The following is a 19,040-nucleotide window of genomic DNA, read 5'->3' on the forward strand; positions in this document are numbered from 1 at the left end:
GTAATTAGGGTTTTGAATTAGTTACAATTTCACTGTCAAAGATCATTCAAGGAAAACTTTCAATTGAGACAAAGAAATGTATAAAAGATTATTATGATCGACTATATATTAGTCATCATCATTATGTTTATTTTAACAAAAGGGTTTTAATTTTAAGCTCCATGCAAATGATGGGATTATTACCAGTACTTTCTCTTTAGAATACTTATAAAGAAAGTTTAGATGCAGGTCTAATAATGAATCTTTTTTTTAATTATATCTGGATGAAGTCATGTAATAAAAAGATGTAAGTGTATGTTTTTTTATTAATTTTTTCTGATAACAGTTCACATTGTACAAAGCTAGTATGGCAGTTGACTGATTCTTCTTCCATTATTTTCAACTGTTGAATCAGTATTTTTACAGTTACCATTGACTTATTTCTTTGATCAAGTTCTTTAAAGAAATCATTTTTCCTTTAATTAATGTACCTTATTGATTAACTTAATTAGCACAAGTTTCATTCTGTGATGAATAGTCTTTATTGCAAATGCAAATTAATGAAGTTTGTGTTAATTGTATCGCTTAAAAGTTTCATAAAATGAAGTGTATAAATTATATGATGGCAATAAATGTTGTAAAACAAATTATATCATTTATTAAATCTAATTAATCATAATTAATGACGAGTTAAATTGATAATCTCAGCAATAACCGCAGCAATGATAAATAAAAGATAAACAGCAAATCAGTAAAAATAAAAAGTTTGTTGTATAACTTCCAGTTTTATTCTAGGACTACTTTTACAATATTTCTGTGGGTAATCGGCTGGATATCAAACACATTTACAAATTAATAAATCAACGGTGAAGTTAGTATATATTACTAAAAAAAAATGTTGATACCTATCATTAAACTGAATGAAATTATTCATACACCAAATAATAGATGTATTAAATTTCAAAAATTTATCATTTGGCCTAATTATAGCTACCAGAGATTTTGTTAATTTATACTCATTGATGTATTAATTATATATGTAATTTTTAAATATTTTTATCCACCAATGATACATTGAAATAGTATGAAAGAATTTAGAAAAAAATCATAAGCAATTTTTTTACTGATTTTGTAATTATTTATTAAAAAGTTTCATTAAGTTAAGTTATTCTAGTTTCACTAGAATAACTAATATTAAAGAACCAAAATGTTATATTACAGGACAAAGGGGAATTGCTTCTGTTTCTCCTTGAATTCATCTCTCACTAGCTTTTCTTGATTGTCAATTGCATATGTGTATGTGTAGTTCTCTGTTCATCTCATCCATTCCTCAACCTCTGACTATATATATATATATATATATATATATATATATATATATATATATATTGTTAATATAAATTCATCAAATACTTAAAACAGGACAGAGTAACTGTGGTGTTATGAAGTAAGAAGGAATAGACAGCGAGAGAACAAATGAATGGATGGGTTAGGTAGTAATGTTGATACTTGCTTTGACATTGGTAAAAACAGAAAGGTCAGTGATTGATTATTGTTTCTAACTTCAGGTTTTGGTTAAGAAAGCAAAAATAATTACTAAAAGATGATAGTTACCAGTTATTTTCTTTTAAAAACAAATAATAATGACTATTGTACAGAATTAATCAGCTTTTATTCACTTAATGATTCTTAAGTGATCATTGCCACATTCAGTTCATTAAAATTGAAGTAATTAATTAAAAATTCTGGATAAAAATCAATTACTGATAATATTTTCTTATGTAAAAAAAAATTGTAAAATTAAAGTTTTGTTTATTTATTATATATAAAAATAAAACATTCATTCCATATATTTTTATAATATAATTTGGTTTTTCCCCCTTTTTTAAATAGGAAAATAGCTTTGCTTCCATTATGAATAAATAATTATGCTTTCATTTGAATTGTTAATTAATCATTTTAATTTTAATTTGACTTATATTTTATATATTAACATATTTCTTCATTTATTTTATTATTAATTTTTAATGTGTATTTATTTTAAATAAACCAGTTTTGTATTTATTGTTTATGTTTATTTACAAATGATGTTTCTATCATGGTTGCTTATTATGATTATTATTATAATATGTATCTGGAACAAAATATATATTTATAACATATTAAAAAAGGTCTGTCAAAAAAATTTGAATATTTAAATTTCCGGAACATCTGCATTCTCAGTAATACAGAATAGTTTCTAGTGAAATTTATTTATAGATCTTACTATTATTATTATTATTAGTGTATTGTAGCATTAAGTAGGTTATAATGTAATAAATTATAATTATATAAATAAATATTTTTAAATACAATAAATAAATATGAAAAAAGTAATAATATGTCATCATATTAAAACAATTTATAAACATTATTGTTAATATTACTATTATAATCATAAAATTGTAAGTTGCGGTTTATCGCTAAATAAAAAAAATATGGACAGAATCGTGATTTTTTTTGCATCATACTGTTAATGTGACATTTCTTTTCAGTAAATGAAAAATTATTATTTTTAATGTTATTTTTATTATTGTTGGTTATATTTTTATTATTTAATAAAATATGTCTGGAAAGTTCCTGAATTATATAAGATTTTTATATTTTAATTACTGTAATCTGTTCTTGTAGTAGATTTTTTATATAACTAATAACTTCTATTTATTTAATACTCATTTTCATTTAAGTGGAGGTATTAAATAAATAATTACTATTCAGTAATTGAAAATCATTTTTGCAAATTCTAAAAAAAATATCATAAAGATTTACATATAGTTTTATAATCAAATATGTCCTGAAGTAAGACTTTTTTGTCCTCTTTACATATGTCATGTCATTTATATTTGTTCTAAATAATCAGCTTCTGGTTTCTAAATTCAAATCTCCTATCTTTAACTTTAAAAAAAAACCATTTATTAACACCTTTAGTTTTCATAGGTTATTTACTATTTTTAAGAGTAAAACTACCTGATTCCTTGGATAAAGTTGAGATCCTGCAGCTGTACAGGAGTTATTCTCAACCTATTTTAAAGAATTATAAAAAGTGATGAATTACTGTCTAATTAAATTTTTATTATGAATTTTGCATCAGTTGTCTTTGTAGATACAACTGCAGCAGTTTTTGTTATCATTTGATTAGTTTTGATCAACTACATTATCAGAAATTTGTTCGCCTTGGTGTGGAAATTTTCCTCGAGGTGCTTCAATCGTAATGATTGTTGTGTATTCACATAAATTTAACTTCATCTATTCAATTCCATACCTGTAATTGCCAAGTAAATGAGAAACCTCAACACCTCCTGAAAAACCACACCAGTGACTTACAAACATTTCATCTTAGTGCCTCATATTCAGGGTATGTGTTAAGCAAGCAATAAGACAAATTTTACTTTGGACATCTTCCCAGATTAAACTCTTATAGACAGATATCCTCAGAATGGTTCATGTTTATTAATAAAAAATTAGACTTTCTAATAGCCTTTTATCCATGTAAGTGGCCTATTAAGACTAGATCAGCATCATCCTTGGATTTTTCCAGGATATTTTTGCCAGTTATTGTATGCTCCTTAAGAGCTTGCCTTGAAAACTGTAGTTCTTGCTACAATTGACTTGAAAGTGCAGACATAAGAAGTTTGAAAATATAAAATTTGTTTCTTCCTTTGTGAGACCATCAGTTTCTCATTATTTTCTAACCCTTTTGTAGTGCTGAAGCAATGAATGCAGCTTCACACCTTATTGTGGTCAGATTGATAAATGCAGCTTGAAAGCACTCCCAACCAATTTAGAAAAATAATATAATAGTATTATTATATAATATAATTTTGGAAAAATAATATAAATTGATTGTTCCAAATGCTGCCTTACTTTGCAGGTGAACAAAGGTAAGGTAAAATTTGCTGGTTAAATTTTCCAAGGCTTAACTGTTGGGAAGAACTTTAAATCATAAATTCAGCCCCTGCCTGCAGTTAATTCTGAAACCACTTATGTAAAACATAAGACAGTTCCTTTTCATCTCCAGATATAAAATACCTCCATTCCTCCCATCTACAACATGTACATGAATGGATAAAATCATGAGGCTTGTAATGTTTTATATGACCTTCTGATGAGAATATTTTCAGCACAAAATTTATAATGAAATTAGTGCCAGTTTTTCTCTTCCATTCTGAACTGATAATTTGGCCTCAGCAATTGTGCATACATCGAATAACATAGGATCATTAAACTTAGCACCTGTAAAATTTTGCAGCAAGTTTCTTTTTTCTTTTATTTGTTTGTAAATTATGTAGTTTTTAAGTACTTGAGTATCTGTGGTTAATTCTATGTTGTTTCTATAAACATTACTCTCATTTAACACTGAATTCACATGTTTTAGAACTGTATAAAAGTTTGTTGTAAAATACTTTTAAAAAATTTTAAATGCCCTATCATTTATACCCTTAAAAATATTTTCAGTTGTCATTGGAACTAGCTTCTTTTTCTGTGCTGCTATTTTCAGCCCTGGCATCAACTGATGTTATTACTTGCAGTTTAATTTTTGTAGTCAAAGATTATATTTAAATTGTTTCTGTAAATTTAGTATATTGTTTTGTGTTAATATATTTCATAATGTTCAATTATGTTTGATTAATATTCCGTTAAAAAGAACTTTGAGCACTTCCATATTTAACCAAAAAATAGGAGTTTTTATATATTATGCTAATGTTAATATTAACAGTAATGTTCTGTTTTTGTTACATTTATACCCCAATATAAATCTAAGGCAATCAAATTGAAAAGTTTTATCAACATTTGGATGTAGCTGTTAATAAATTTGTTGATGCTTAATTTTATTAAAATTGAATATATCAAGTGGTATGTGAGTATCTTACAATGATTGAAATGGGATAGAAAATCTATTCAGTAGGAAATAAAATTCATATCACAATAATTGAAAAATGAAATTTCAAATAAAATGTTATGTTTTCTTTCTTGAAACCAGGAACAATTTGTACAGAACTAAATTGTTGATAATTTAAATTTAGTTTACCACTATAGTAATAAAATTAGTATTTTAAATTTCAACCACATTCTGTTAGAGTTTACCATTAACTATGTAGCCATTATCTTTAACTATGTGAAGTATGGGAGCATGTTTTTTTTTTTTTAATATGACTGTCAATTTAATAATTATTTCAGATCCTTCTGTTCTTCATTACTCCCTGAGATATTCCAATCATTATGGAACCATCAGGTTTCAAGTTGCTGTGCTCATGACCTCATTCAGGAATTATTTTTGTGTAATTCTACTTTGTGATAGACAGTAGATTTTAAAACTAATAAAGAATTTTGGCTTTATGAGCATTCAGATGTAATTAAAGTTAACTTTATATTATTTTAACTTTATTCGCAATAATCCTTATCATGTACTAGTTCAGTTTGTAAGTAAATAAATGTGAGGCTGTGCTGATTTGTCATTTAAATATAAAATCATGCTTGGTTATTTAAATATATATATTAAAGATAGATTACCAGTTTCTTCATCACCAGCGGTTTTCAGTATTTTCCTGAATTTTGGTATATCCATTTAATAAAAAAATTAATTGATAAATTAAATACATCAATCATAAATATTTTAATCAATATTTCTTTCTTACTTCTTGTGTGCTCCTTCTATCCCTCTCCTTTTACTTTAGCAAGGTTATGGTGTTATATTTGAAAGAAAAATTATCTCTTTGTTATTTTATATATATATATATATATAAATTCAAGAACTTTCCTGATATTTAATTTTATTTATAAGATATTTTTTTTATTGTTAATATTGTGTTATTAACATTCCTCATGTAGGAGATTATTAATTATATTATTTTTGTTTATATAAATGTAGTAAGTTTTATTATTTATTAACTGCTCACTGTATGAATAGAATTTGCAGTGTATAGTCTTGTCAAGTCATTATGTATATTAGTTAATTATCATTAGAAATAAGTATTATTAATAGTTTTTATTTTTGCCAAATTTAAAACAGCGCAACATTGCAGCATATAAATAAATATATTTCCATATATATTTACGTTAGAACTTATTATATTATTATTATTATTATCCATCCCATTATTACACATATTATACAAATATATTGTTTATTATTTACAAATATGTATTTAAATATGAACACTTCCTGTATAGATTTAAAAAATATATATTTTACACTATATGGTAAGAATCATATTTAAATTTATTATGTGCTGTTAAAAATTTAATTCAGTTGTTATTCTATTATTATAATTTGTTTAATCTAATTTTATTTTAACATCTTATTTTCTTTTGTTATTCAGATAGGTGATTATGTAATTTTTGTAAATAATTTATTTAAATAATTTTTATTAAAATTGTTCTGTATTAAAATGTTAGTTATATTTATTCTTTTTGTATTGATTATTTTTATTTTGAGTATATATTTCATACATTCCTGATATCTCATAAGATCACTAAAATTTTTCATTCTTCCTTTGTTATAAAAAAATGTATAACAGGTGTTTGTGATTATAAACGTTGGATTGAATTTCACTTGAGCATAACACTTAAGATTTTGTTACATGAAATTTAATTAAGACTCAAAAATTAAAAATCAGTGCTGCACATAGTTTATCAGCTACCAGTAAACTGAACGGTAACCTATAATTTATTAAAACATCTCAATGTTAATATAGGGTTAAATGGCTTATAAAAAATAATAAGAATAGTTTAATAAATACTAAGACTAGATTAGTTGACAAAGCCCAGTAGCAAACTAGCAGTTCAGTAAACTATCTTCTCATGATAAATAGACTATTACAAATTATTTTGTACCCAATGTCTTTCAATATTACACCATCATTTCAAATTGGATTATATAAAGTTTGATTTATTATTTTTTTCTTTAATGTAGACACTTCATTATTGCATTGTTTTGAAATCATTCATCATATATAACATATAGAATTTGTTACTATGAGGCAACATCAAGTACCTACCAATTTATTAACTGTTAGCTCATCTAAATAAAAAATTACCATTAGTGTATAATACAAATTGATGCCACATGAAAATAAATATTTCATTTGTTACAATAATTTTTATTTTAATTTTGAGGGGTAGCTAGCTGTTAAGTTATGCACAGTTACATGTAGTAGGAGAACAAAACATCTTACAGAGCAGTATGAGCTATCATCATGCCTCTACAAATATATAAAGTCCTGCTGAACTCCATTCACTTGTTCTTTGTCAGCAGCTGGTGCTCTGAAGCCACATGTGCCTTCTATGTTAACATACTTAAAACAATATGTAGTGACTGAATATTTAAATGCCAAAAAAGTTACACTAGTAACATTTGTCAAAAAGAAAAGAAAGTTTGGATATCAGTACTTAGGTTCACTGCAATCCAAAGAAATTCAGAACATGATCTTCCGCACAAAAAACTTTGACACTGTTTTGGACTACCAAACAATGTGTACACAATGGAAATTAGGATGTCCTTAAATTCTAAGCAGCATTTATAAAACTTAAAAATTTGTGTGTATATGCAAATTCTCTGAACCAATAATGCTCAGCATCACATCACATGCTACACCAAGCATGTGACACTCAAAGTTGAAATTCAAACCCAATCTTACCATATTTGCACTTCTTGTGATTTTCATTTCTTCCTGAATTTAAAGGGCAACCATAAGGGTATTCATATTATCACAGAAGTTGAGGTTGTGGAACATGGAAAGACCATCAGAATTCCTCATTGACGGAATCAGAGAACCGATTCACTGTTGGGAGAGATATATAGCAATAAATGACAACTACATTAAAAAGTAAACGTAAGTTCTTTTGGCCAATTAATGTTAATTCATTCAAATATTTGTTTTATGTTTATTACTGAATATGGATTATTTTTCAGACAACCCTAGTTGTAACAGTTTGACAATATTCTTGAGTAAAAGTGACTTATCACTGTATAAGACTATCAGTAACTGAATTAAAACAGAACTGCTTGTCTGAATAACACTGTTTTTTAATTTGCTTTATTTTTTTAATTTATAAATGAGATCTAACTTAAGACTTGACCCTGTGCTGTAACTTCCATCATAGAAGTATCACAAAGATTTGTTAGAATTCATTTTGCTGATGAACCTGACCAAACAGCATGTCGATCAAGATTCAGTCAGCAGCAATATGTTATTGGAGTTATGTTCATTATTTCATAACGTCAAAATGTACGCATTGTTTGTTAATTTTATTTTCTTGTTATTTAGTTTATATATTGTTATACATAGCACATGTTATAAAATTAGTTTATATATTATGGTGCTAAAAATGAACCTTTGTTGTCCACAAAAAAAGCATGGAGCAGAGTTGCATTAAATTTTGTCAAAAATTGGACATTCTTGTTCAGAAACAGTCGCTGTGGTATGTAACTTATATGCCAATGAATCTATGAAGATGTCAAATTAAAGAGTGTCTTAGAAAATGTATTTCAGTTGAAAGTAACCCTTATTCCAATCAATGACAAAAACTCTAAGAATGAAGTAAAATGAATGAAAACCAGTTTGACATTGAAAGGAAAGGAAAATCTCTGAATTCTAAAATTTATAGTTTCAGAAATATTAAGAGATGAGCCACATGGTTACAAAATTTGCTCTCCAGTTAATGACAGAACACAAAAAAATCAGCAAGTATAAGTCACCCAGAACAATGCAGAAATGTTGAAAATGTCATCATTGGAGATGAGTCATGAGTTTAAGCTTATGTACCCAAAACAAAAGCCTCATAGTGGAAGAAGCCTGAAGAAAGTGTGCAAAATCAGAGCAATGTTAAAGCTGTTTGTTTACTAAGGATACACCTCAAAAGGCCAGATGGTAAACGGAGTGTATTATTTGTACAAATTAATCCAAACCAATGTTATTTTTAAAAAAAATCATATCTGTGAATACCTAGTAACTAATAAGCATTCTCCTTTATTCTTTATCACTCTTATGTTCACAATTTGATATCAATTGTACTACGCATTTTTTTTTTTATTTCTTCAACATGAAACCATACTGATTTAATGAGGTCAATTTTTGTAGTACAATTAATTTTTGTAACTTTTTTACTATTGCCTAAAGATATTCAATTGGGTTTAAGTCTGGGGAATTACCTGGCCATAGGAGCATTTTAATATTTCATTTTTGAATACTTTTTTGACAATATGGTAAGGCCCAAATATTGTTGGAACACTGTTGCCTTGTAAAGATTTGTTTTGAATTTGTGTCTCAAACCTTTCCTTCAGAATCTTGATGTATCTATCACTTTTCAACATACCATCTACTGGAACTAATGAACAAGGCCTTCAAATGTGAAACAACACAAAAACATTTCCAGGATTGTGTAACTGATTGTAGGATATGAGCCAGTGATGTGTTTTCATCTGATGCATTACTAACATATGAAACCCTTTGCCACTGAACATGAAACTTTGACTCGCTAGAAAACAACATTTTTCCAGTTCTCTTTAGTCCAGTTAGCATGTGCTTTGGTTCACAAGAGCCTTTTTTTACACATTGCAGGTATTCAAAACTGGCTGATGAAGTCTGTGTCTAACAGTTGTAACATGTAAATATGTTCCACTGGCTGCTAATTCTCAATTTAAGTTCATAGTAGATAATTTTGAATTTTTTTTTCTCAATAGCTGATCCTATACTGGAGTAGTTTTCTTTTACAGCCACACTTGCCTGGTTTTTGCAGACCTTGTTCATAGAATACTTTATATTTAATTTCATATGTTATTTTTTTGTGAATTTCTTCTGATAAATACATGTAAGCTTATTATAAAAAAATTACATTTTTATTAGTTGAAAATTTATTAAGGTTTACTTTTAATATTAAATCTCATTTTTAACTTGATCCATAAATGATCTTTAAGCTTTTCAACAAAAAAATACTTAGTTTAGTTTGCAATTTCTTTTGATAAATAGTAATATACTTTTATTTTTACTTTCTACTTGGACCTTTTAAAGATGCCAAAATTTATTTTATACTTAAAATACTAAATACATACTAAATGTAGTAAAATATTAAACCCTACTCCATCTCACTTCTTTATAAACAAATATCCAGTTATGTGAAAGATGGATAGCATGTTAATCTCATAAAGATACTTTCCTCATTACTTCATAATCCACTGGATCCTGAATAATACAAAATCTCCATCAGAAATGTAGAACTATTCAAAATATACTTGTTCCACCATCTTAAATGATTACAAATGTAATCAGATATTTACAAAAAAGCATCAAGTTGAGATATAAATGACTTCTGAATAACTATTGAATGCAAACTGGTTTCCATAGCAGGCTTAGTATGTATGCAATAACTAATAGCAATCTATAATTTCACTGGATGTCCACCCATATTAGTTCTGTTCACTGCTAGTAAAACACCAGTCAGTGAAAAATGAACCTCTCATTATTGTTAGCACTAACTGAGGTTTGTGATTTGACTTATTTTTTGCAAACAGAACACAGTGCTATGGAAGTTACCAATTATTATCATGTTTCAACAACACTGTTCAACAATTTAATAATAGTATTATTCATAAGCACTCGCTCACTTATGATAAACACTCACAAGGGTCTACAGAAGCTTTATTGTGTTGCTACAAATGTGTGAATATGAGTCACAAGTATTTTGAAATTAATAGAATGTAAAACTGAAACTATAGAAATCATATGAATTAAATTAGTTCATTGTACGAGAAGTATTCTAAGAAAAAGTTTAAATTAAAATGTTATAATGCCATCAATATGTGTGTATAGTGAATTTATTACCATGAAAGATGTTTTCAAAAATAGATTAAAATATAACTTGGTCTAATAACTAAAATGTTTATTTACCAATTAAACTAATTACATAACTAAGATACAGTCAGCATCATTTCTCAATAAAGAGGTACATCAATTTGTTGTTTTACACTTACATGTCCCAGTGTTTTTTACTACTAACATATATAATGCACTTGATCAAAGTTTCTTTCTTCAAGAGTAATGATTTTTATTATATAATAAGTCTCTGTGATGTATATTGGACACTTTATTTGTAAGACTGATTGTTATCTTCATTCTGAGTATACTTGGCTCATTCTATAAGGTAACAAGAAACACTTTAGTGCTCTATTTTTCAAACAAGCATGAAATGATAGCTGTTTTAAAGAATTGCAATGCCAGTTTCAAGAGTGACTTTTATCTTGTGTCAGGACTCTTATAACCTTTTTTGTTATGGCATCTAAAACTCATATATAAATAAATCAGGCATATTTCTATTAAATGTTATTCTATATCAGCGTTTTTCAACACAGGGTGCGGGGTGATATGAGAGGGAGGTTGTGAAATTATCCTAAAACTTTACACATAAACAATAATGAAATCATTTTATGAGAAAAAAAATTATTGTAAACATTTTACTTCATTTATAAATACACAAATAAAGAAAATAAATTAATGAGATGGTTGTGTTTGTTTTTCATTTAAAAGTTGCTCTATACGTGGATCTATTAGAAACACACAAAAACAAATTATTTTCAAGTGATAAAAGACGATACCTTTAGATATAAAATATTCATAAAATGATAGAAAACAGGAATAGACCCCCACTCTTTATAATTTTTTTTAAATTTTATTATTCATTATCAGTATGTTGAGTCATACATAAGTTAATACTACTTTATATCAAGAAGTTAGCACATGGTATCTTGATCTAGTTGTTACTATACCTACAACTTGTCTCTAACATATAATGACTGTTAAATTGGACCGATACCAAACTATACACTATTACCTGCAGTAATAGCTGTCCAGTAGACTATTAGTTCATCTATTCATAGATTTTTACTCATTTAATTTCAACGCAACAAATAAAAGTTTAATAATGGAACAGACATTAAGTTTTAAAATATTTCCGTTGCTGAATAATTTAACCTTGCCTCAGATGGTATCTTGTGATGAACACAGTAATCACAAAAATTTTATTTAAATTGGAGTTGTATAGTTATTTCAGGTATACAATTGTATTTCTGTATCCATTATTTTTTTCAAATTAAGCAGCTCCTTTAATCTGAATAAATTGTCATTAGATGATGAAACATCTAGTGATTTAAAATTAAGTTAACATGATAATTAAAGTTATTGTGTGATGGTCAATTGATAGTAAACAATTCACCTGTAATTAAAAAGTAAAAGTTTTTGATGAATATTAATAGAAATACAATCACTTTATGTTATATTTTTGTTTTATATAAAACTGAAACTAATCAGTCAGTTACAGGAATTTGTCTATCTGTATGTAACGCACTAATGTCTGAATGTGTCTTACCGATACCTACAAAAGGAATCGGTATGTTAACTTAAGGTATTCGTAAAAAACTGAACCTTTCTTTGACAGAAAAGTTTTTTATTTGGTATATTTTTACTCTGGATAATCTACTAAAAATTAAAGCCTTTAGTTTTTCAATAACTTTTGTTATTTATTTAACAAAAATTGAACAGAAGCTAAAACTGTTTCTTGCCAAAATATTTAAGGTGTTATTTTAGTTTAAAGGACAGAAATTAAAGGAAATAAAAATTAGTAACATTTTCTGAATTTATTTCTTTTTTATAACTGAAAAAACCCTTCTTTTTTTTAGATACATTTTAGAAAAAAAAATAGATGTTTTTGATATTTATTAAGCGTCTCTTATTCCTAAAAATTCACACTTTTAAAGATATGCAACTAATTGTATTTTCATTATTATTTATGAAGCAGTAAATAAATAGGGAATCACTCTCCAATAATAGTCATAGCATGTGACAAAGCATATTTACTGAGATACAGGAGGTGGGTGGAATTTAAATAAAAAAATTATCTATCTCTACCTACATAACTGGACAGTAAAACTATTTTTTCTTATAATACTTCAACGTAGAAAAAGGTTGTATTATTTGCCATTTATAATAAATAACCAGTTTGACTCTTTTAAAATAAAAACTTACTTTCAGAACTAATAATAATTTTTATTAATTTAAAATAAAGGCTGAATTTTTTAAATCTTTAGTATGTAGCAGGGAATATCTCTTAAATTAATTTACATTAATACATAAATTGTTTTATTTTTGTACTTATGTAATTTATTCAGTTCTTTGCATATTTAGTTTACAATTATTTCATATATTTATTACTTTTGTATATTGATATGGATTTGAAACACATTTACACAGGGCAATTCTAAATGATGGACTCAATTTAGTAACTCTTATGTTTCCCAAACTACACATTGTATCTGACTGATCTACTTTGAAAGAGTAGGTCCAAAAGTTTCAAATAACATCGCTAGAGCACATGTAGTTGCATAAACGACCACTAGAATGCTTGCGCCGCATTCAGTTGTGAGTAAGAGGGCTGCAATGCAACACAAGGTTTTCTGTATTCTTGACTACAGCAAATTTCAATCAGCAACTGTAGTGCAGTGTGCATTTCATCTCTTTATTTAACATGGACCCTCCAACAAGGAAGAGCTCATGTCGTTGGTTTCACAAGTTTGAACAAACAGAGTGTCTCTGTAAAGGCAAGAGTATGGGCCAACCACGTTTGGCAGAGGAGAGCATGAGATGAATTGAAGAAAGTTTTGTACGAAGCCTAAGAAAGTCAACCCATAGAGTGAGCAGAGAACTTGGAATACCTTGACCAAAAGCGGTGTGTTTTGAGGCATCGTTTACTTTTCAAGCCATACCTAGAGCCTACAACGTTTATAGGCTCTCTGTAGCATTTGATTGTCAGAGGTGATAAACCAAAACTTATTGAATTTTATGATCAAATGCTTTAAAACTTGGATGACACTTTTCTTCCAGATTTAGTTTTTAACGATGAACCAATGTTCCTTCTCAGTTGAAAAGTGAATAGACATAATGTTCACATATGGGGTCTACAAAATCCGCATGACACACTGCAACATGAGAGAGACTCCCCTCAAAGTTAAAATATGTTTTGCACCCTATCATAAAGAAAGGTTTATAGAGCATTTTATTTTGTGGAACACACGGTTACTGAGATAATGTACCAGGACATGCAGGAAAACTGACTTTTCCCCTCAACTAAATGAAGATTCACAAGACTGAATTTTTCAACAGGATGGAGCTCTACCCCATTGGTATCTAGATGTTTGACGCTATCTGAATGAATCTCTACATCAACAATGGCTAAGACGCATCAGGAATGTTAACCTGGCTCTTCAGTTCTGTTCTCCAAGATCACCTGGCCTCACTCACAACATGTAACTTTTTCTTGTGGGGTTTGTGAAAGATGCAGTTTATGTACCACCTCTACCAACATTCTGGCCAACCTGTGGAACAATATAACAGCTGCACTGAACTCATAACACAAGATATACTTCCTCACGTGTGGGATGAGTTCAGCTACTGCTTAGATGTGTGCCATACATCCAGAGGAGGCCACATTGAACATTTATGAATTGTAATTGTAAACTTTATTCTAAGTATTATCAGATGTAATTTACTTCACGTTTTTCATTACATCTTAATTTGGAATACAGAGTTACGAAATTGAGTCTATAATTTTGAATTACCTATACATTTTTTATAATAACTGCATCATGTTTATACTGCTCTGATCAAGGTTTTACCGTGGTCTTCCTTAATCTTTCCAGAAAAATGCTGGGGAGGGTCATTTTTACCCATGAAGTAGCACTTTTTTATTCCTAGCACCTTTTATGTTATATATAATTATGTACTGATGCAAATAAAAATATATTTTTATTATAACATTAATGAGAAATTAAACTTTTAAATATCTATGTTACTAACTTGGACAAACATGGTTTTAGATCTTCACCATAAAAGTAATTGTAAAGAGGGGAATCCCATCTTTAAATGCTTTTTGTCCTGAGCAAAAAAAAAGTTTGCTTCTGTGAGTTTATTTCATACAAGAAAAAAGTGGTTTGAAATTTAATTAATCCAAAACCTAACATGTTAAATTGTATTCCTTGCAAATCAAAATGTTCATGTTTAAAATATAAATTTTAGGCCAAAATTGAGAATACACTTATTGTTAATAAGTCTAATAGTCCCAGGTCCAGGCTGTACAGTGAATGCATTAAAACCTCCCAGTCAATTTCTCTCAATTTCTGTTGGATGATTAAAGATGTATGTAATCTGCGTGAGTGGTATACCCTTTCTGTTGACCAGTTTAGGCTGTTTCTTTTGAATTGCTAGGTGCAATCGCACTAATTGTTGACAGTACAGGTCAACATTGTTCTGCCTGGCAGCAACACCTTGTGATGCATGATGCCCTTCCAATCCCATCAAAAGCACAGCATAACCTTCCTGGGTATCAATGTGGGTTTTGCCACATACTGCGATGTTTCTCCTCACTTTGACCATGATCTTTTTCACACCTTGTTGTCATAGATTATTATCCACTTTCCATCACTCGTGATCAACCACTTCAGAAATGGCTCAATTTCGTTATGTTTCAGTAGAGATTCACAGATAGAAATTCGATCAAGTAAATTTTTCTGATTCAGATCATTTGGCACCCAAATGTTGAGTTTTTGTAGCCAGCTTTCTCCAAATGGTTTAACACTGTTTGGTGATGGATGTTTAGTTCATTGGCAATGTCACAAGTGCTTACATGCCAGTCTTCCTCAACTTTTGCCAGAATATCATTCACTTTCTATGTGATTAAGTGTCCACTGCGAGGAGCATCTTGGACATTGAAATTTCCAGAACGAGAGCGAATGAACCAAATTTTGGCTGTTGTTTTTGATAATGTATCTTGTCAATAAACAACACAAATTTCTTCACAGGCCTGCACAGCATTTGTCCCTTTATCAAAATAAAAAAATTGTAAAAAAATCCCTTTTTTTAAATTTAAAAAAATGTAGTGCAGTTTTGTGGAAACTTCACTCATCTTCACAGTGCAATACCTTACATATGAGTATAAGAATTCCAACCTTTTTGCACATATGCTAGCTTCAACTGCCAGCAGTCAAATGATGTTTGGCCTGACCCACTGTGATTCAACAGTGGGTCAGACCGATTTGGGATGCTAATGCTATCTTGTGCACAAAAGGCTCACTACTTTTTAGAGTATCTATTATTTTTGGATTTTTTCATATTTCAGAGTTATAATTGCATTAGTTCCTTATGTAAAAAAATGTTTTAATATCAAGAAATTAGCTTGATGCCTACTGCTCCGTGTTTCTGATGTTAAAATATGATAGTTTTGATTTCAGTTATTTTCAGTTATTTTTTATAAATTTCAATTTAGTTTTAAAAATGTTTATGCAAAATATCATATCACTTTATACGTTGTATTAACAAAGAATTCAGAAAAATATCTTACACAGTAGACAATTAGATAATCAGAATTACAGTAGCCCAGTATTATGTGGTATAGTGCTTCTGTTTGCTATAATGTACCAATTTGTTTAAACTCTTATTAAGTACAGTAGGGACAGCTTATCAATCACTCTAATTAGTTTAGTACATCCACATCAATTGACTCTATTTTTGTGTATTAGGGCAGATGTGGTATCTAGACCATTCATAATTTCTTTTGTTAATCATCTATGAAAAAATTGTTTACTTACGATGATCGGCCTTTTCACTAAATTTGCAAATTATTCATAATAAATAAACTTTTGCATTGCTAAATTATTGTAATTATGGCAGCACTATTTCATTTATAAATTTATTAATAACAGTTTAATGATAAAAAAATTGATTTTACTGAAACTCAAAAATGTTATTCAAAAGAATAGACTTCTAAAATCTTACATTTTAAAACTTGTGCAAATGAATAATGTTTTGAAAATTGTGCTTGGTTTCAGTTTGGAGAACTTCTGAAAGAAAAAAATTTGCTAAACACAAATCAAGTTTCATAATTTAAAAACTGATGGTTTACCTGATTTTTAAATACCAATAACTGAAAGTTCACTGGTCATAACTGGTTTTTAATTTTCATTAAAAACCAGTTATGACCACATAAACTTCTATTATATCTATTTATAATTGATTTAGAGACTTACAAAAGTAACAAATCACTGTCATTAAACTGTAATCTAACACATACCACCTCAACAGCCATTAGTGAGATGAGCATGAGCCTCTTAAAGAATTTAACATTTACTTAAGAAACTCAGTGACTGACTACTGGCTCTCAAACATACATTTTATTTTAAATGAATTGTTTGTTGATCCTCTCTTTTTTGAGTAAGTGAACTTTACTTTATTAAGTATATATGTTTACCAAGAAGGAACACAGCTAACAAATAGTGTTATAATCCATACATAGTTCAAGACTGATTTAAAACATGATAAAATAACTACATAAAATTACACTTGGAATGTCTACAAACACTATGCATACTTTTCTTAATGAGTAGTTTAGAACAGTTTGTCATTATTAGACAATTTGGTTATGTGATTCCTAAAGTTATTCAAAAATTCCTATACAAAATTAGACAAAGTCTACAGAACTGAATTTAATCATAGCTTGAACTAGTAATTTTGAAACAATGTTAGATTGTTCATGTAAAACTGATATTAAATACACCTCAGCAATCCATAGTGACTGAAAAACAAGTTCTACTAAAAAAAAAGAGCACTGAGAAAAATAAAAACCTGTATATTGAAAGTTAGGTCAATTTTAATAATAAGGTAATCAACTTATTCATGAATAAATAAAGTAGTTAAATAACATTAATTTTCTTACTCACATCTTATGTAATATTCCTCATCTCTTATAGAGAATCTTATAAAACAGTTACTCATTTTATCTTGCTATAATAGAATGTTAATTATTTTTAATGATATTCTTTTGTAAAAAAAAAAAAAATGTATAATTATAATAATCAATCTGTATTGTTCTGTAAAAAGTACATATTTTTTCTAGTTTGGAAAATGAAGTGTAATCATCTACATCTGTTGCAAAATATCAGCTCTCACTTTTATGTTGTAGCTTCTTGTTAAACATGAAAAAAATCCTCATTAGAAGTGTAATGTTCCATAATCTGTAAATTGATCTTATTTTATGTGCGTTTACAATGAAATAACATGATCTGTTTGGTGTAATGTATGTACACAGGCAAGCAAACGTTATTCGTGTTAACCTAACATAAGAATGTGTCACCTTTTTAAGGCCAGATTAATTAGTTTTTGATCCCCTTCATTTTAGAAACAATAAATTTACTGAATTATTTTATGTTATTAGGTCTTCATTCATACATGGTTTAAAACTTACTATTTTCAACTGAATTCTTACAATGTTGGGTTGTCTAGTTTTTTAAGATGCTACCATTGACATACAAAAACAAAAGGCTTCTAGAACAAAAATGTTTACTTTATTCCTCTCTAGAATGATTGAAATAAAGAATATTTTGCTATTTTATATAGCTTTATCCTAGGAAAATTACCAAAACCAACTCATAAGAATATGGATTTCTTAGATTTGTTACTTAAATTTTCAGAATTGAGCTGGTTAAGCTGATTGTTAAATAATGATTGATAAATCTATATAAAACAGCAAAATATTTTTTCTATTAATTTATTTTATATTAAAGGGGAAAGTATAGTGATCTTGTCAAAAAAGGGCTCGGGTTTTTTTTTTGCAACTCTTTATGTTTTAGGGTCCAGTTAGTTTATCTAGACCAAAAACAAACATGCATGCATTTGGTATTAAGTTGCATTGCTTTTTGGTCTTGCATCTAAGGATTGGCCAATATAATTCTCTTCAAATTTGATTAAAATATTTCTATATATGGGGCATTACTCATATTAATTTTTTTTCGAAATTCATTAAGGGTCTGGGGTATTTCATAAAAAATCCAATTTCAATTTTCTTAAAAGGCATTTTAGAGAAAACTTACATTATAGCAAATTTGTTATCTACAATGCATGTATAAATAAGCCAAAAAATTTATTTTCTAGCCATTTTATGACTTGACCAGAGCAGCTGGAAAAGTTATGCAATATTTTGCCAGC

This window comes from Lycorma delicatula, chromosome 5 (genome assembly GCF_047948215.1).
Source record: "Lycorma delicatula isolate Av1 chromosome 5, ASM4794821v1, whole genome shotgun sequence".
Classification (NCBI taxonomy): Eukaryota; Metazoa; Arthropoda; class Insecta; order Hemiptera; family Fulgoridae; genus Lycorma; species Lycorma delicatula.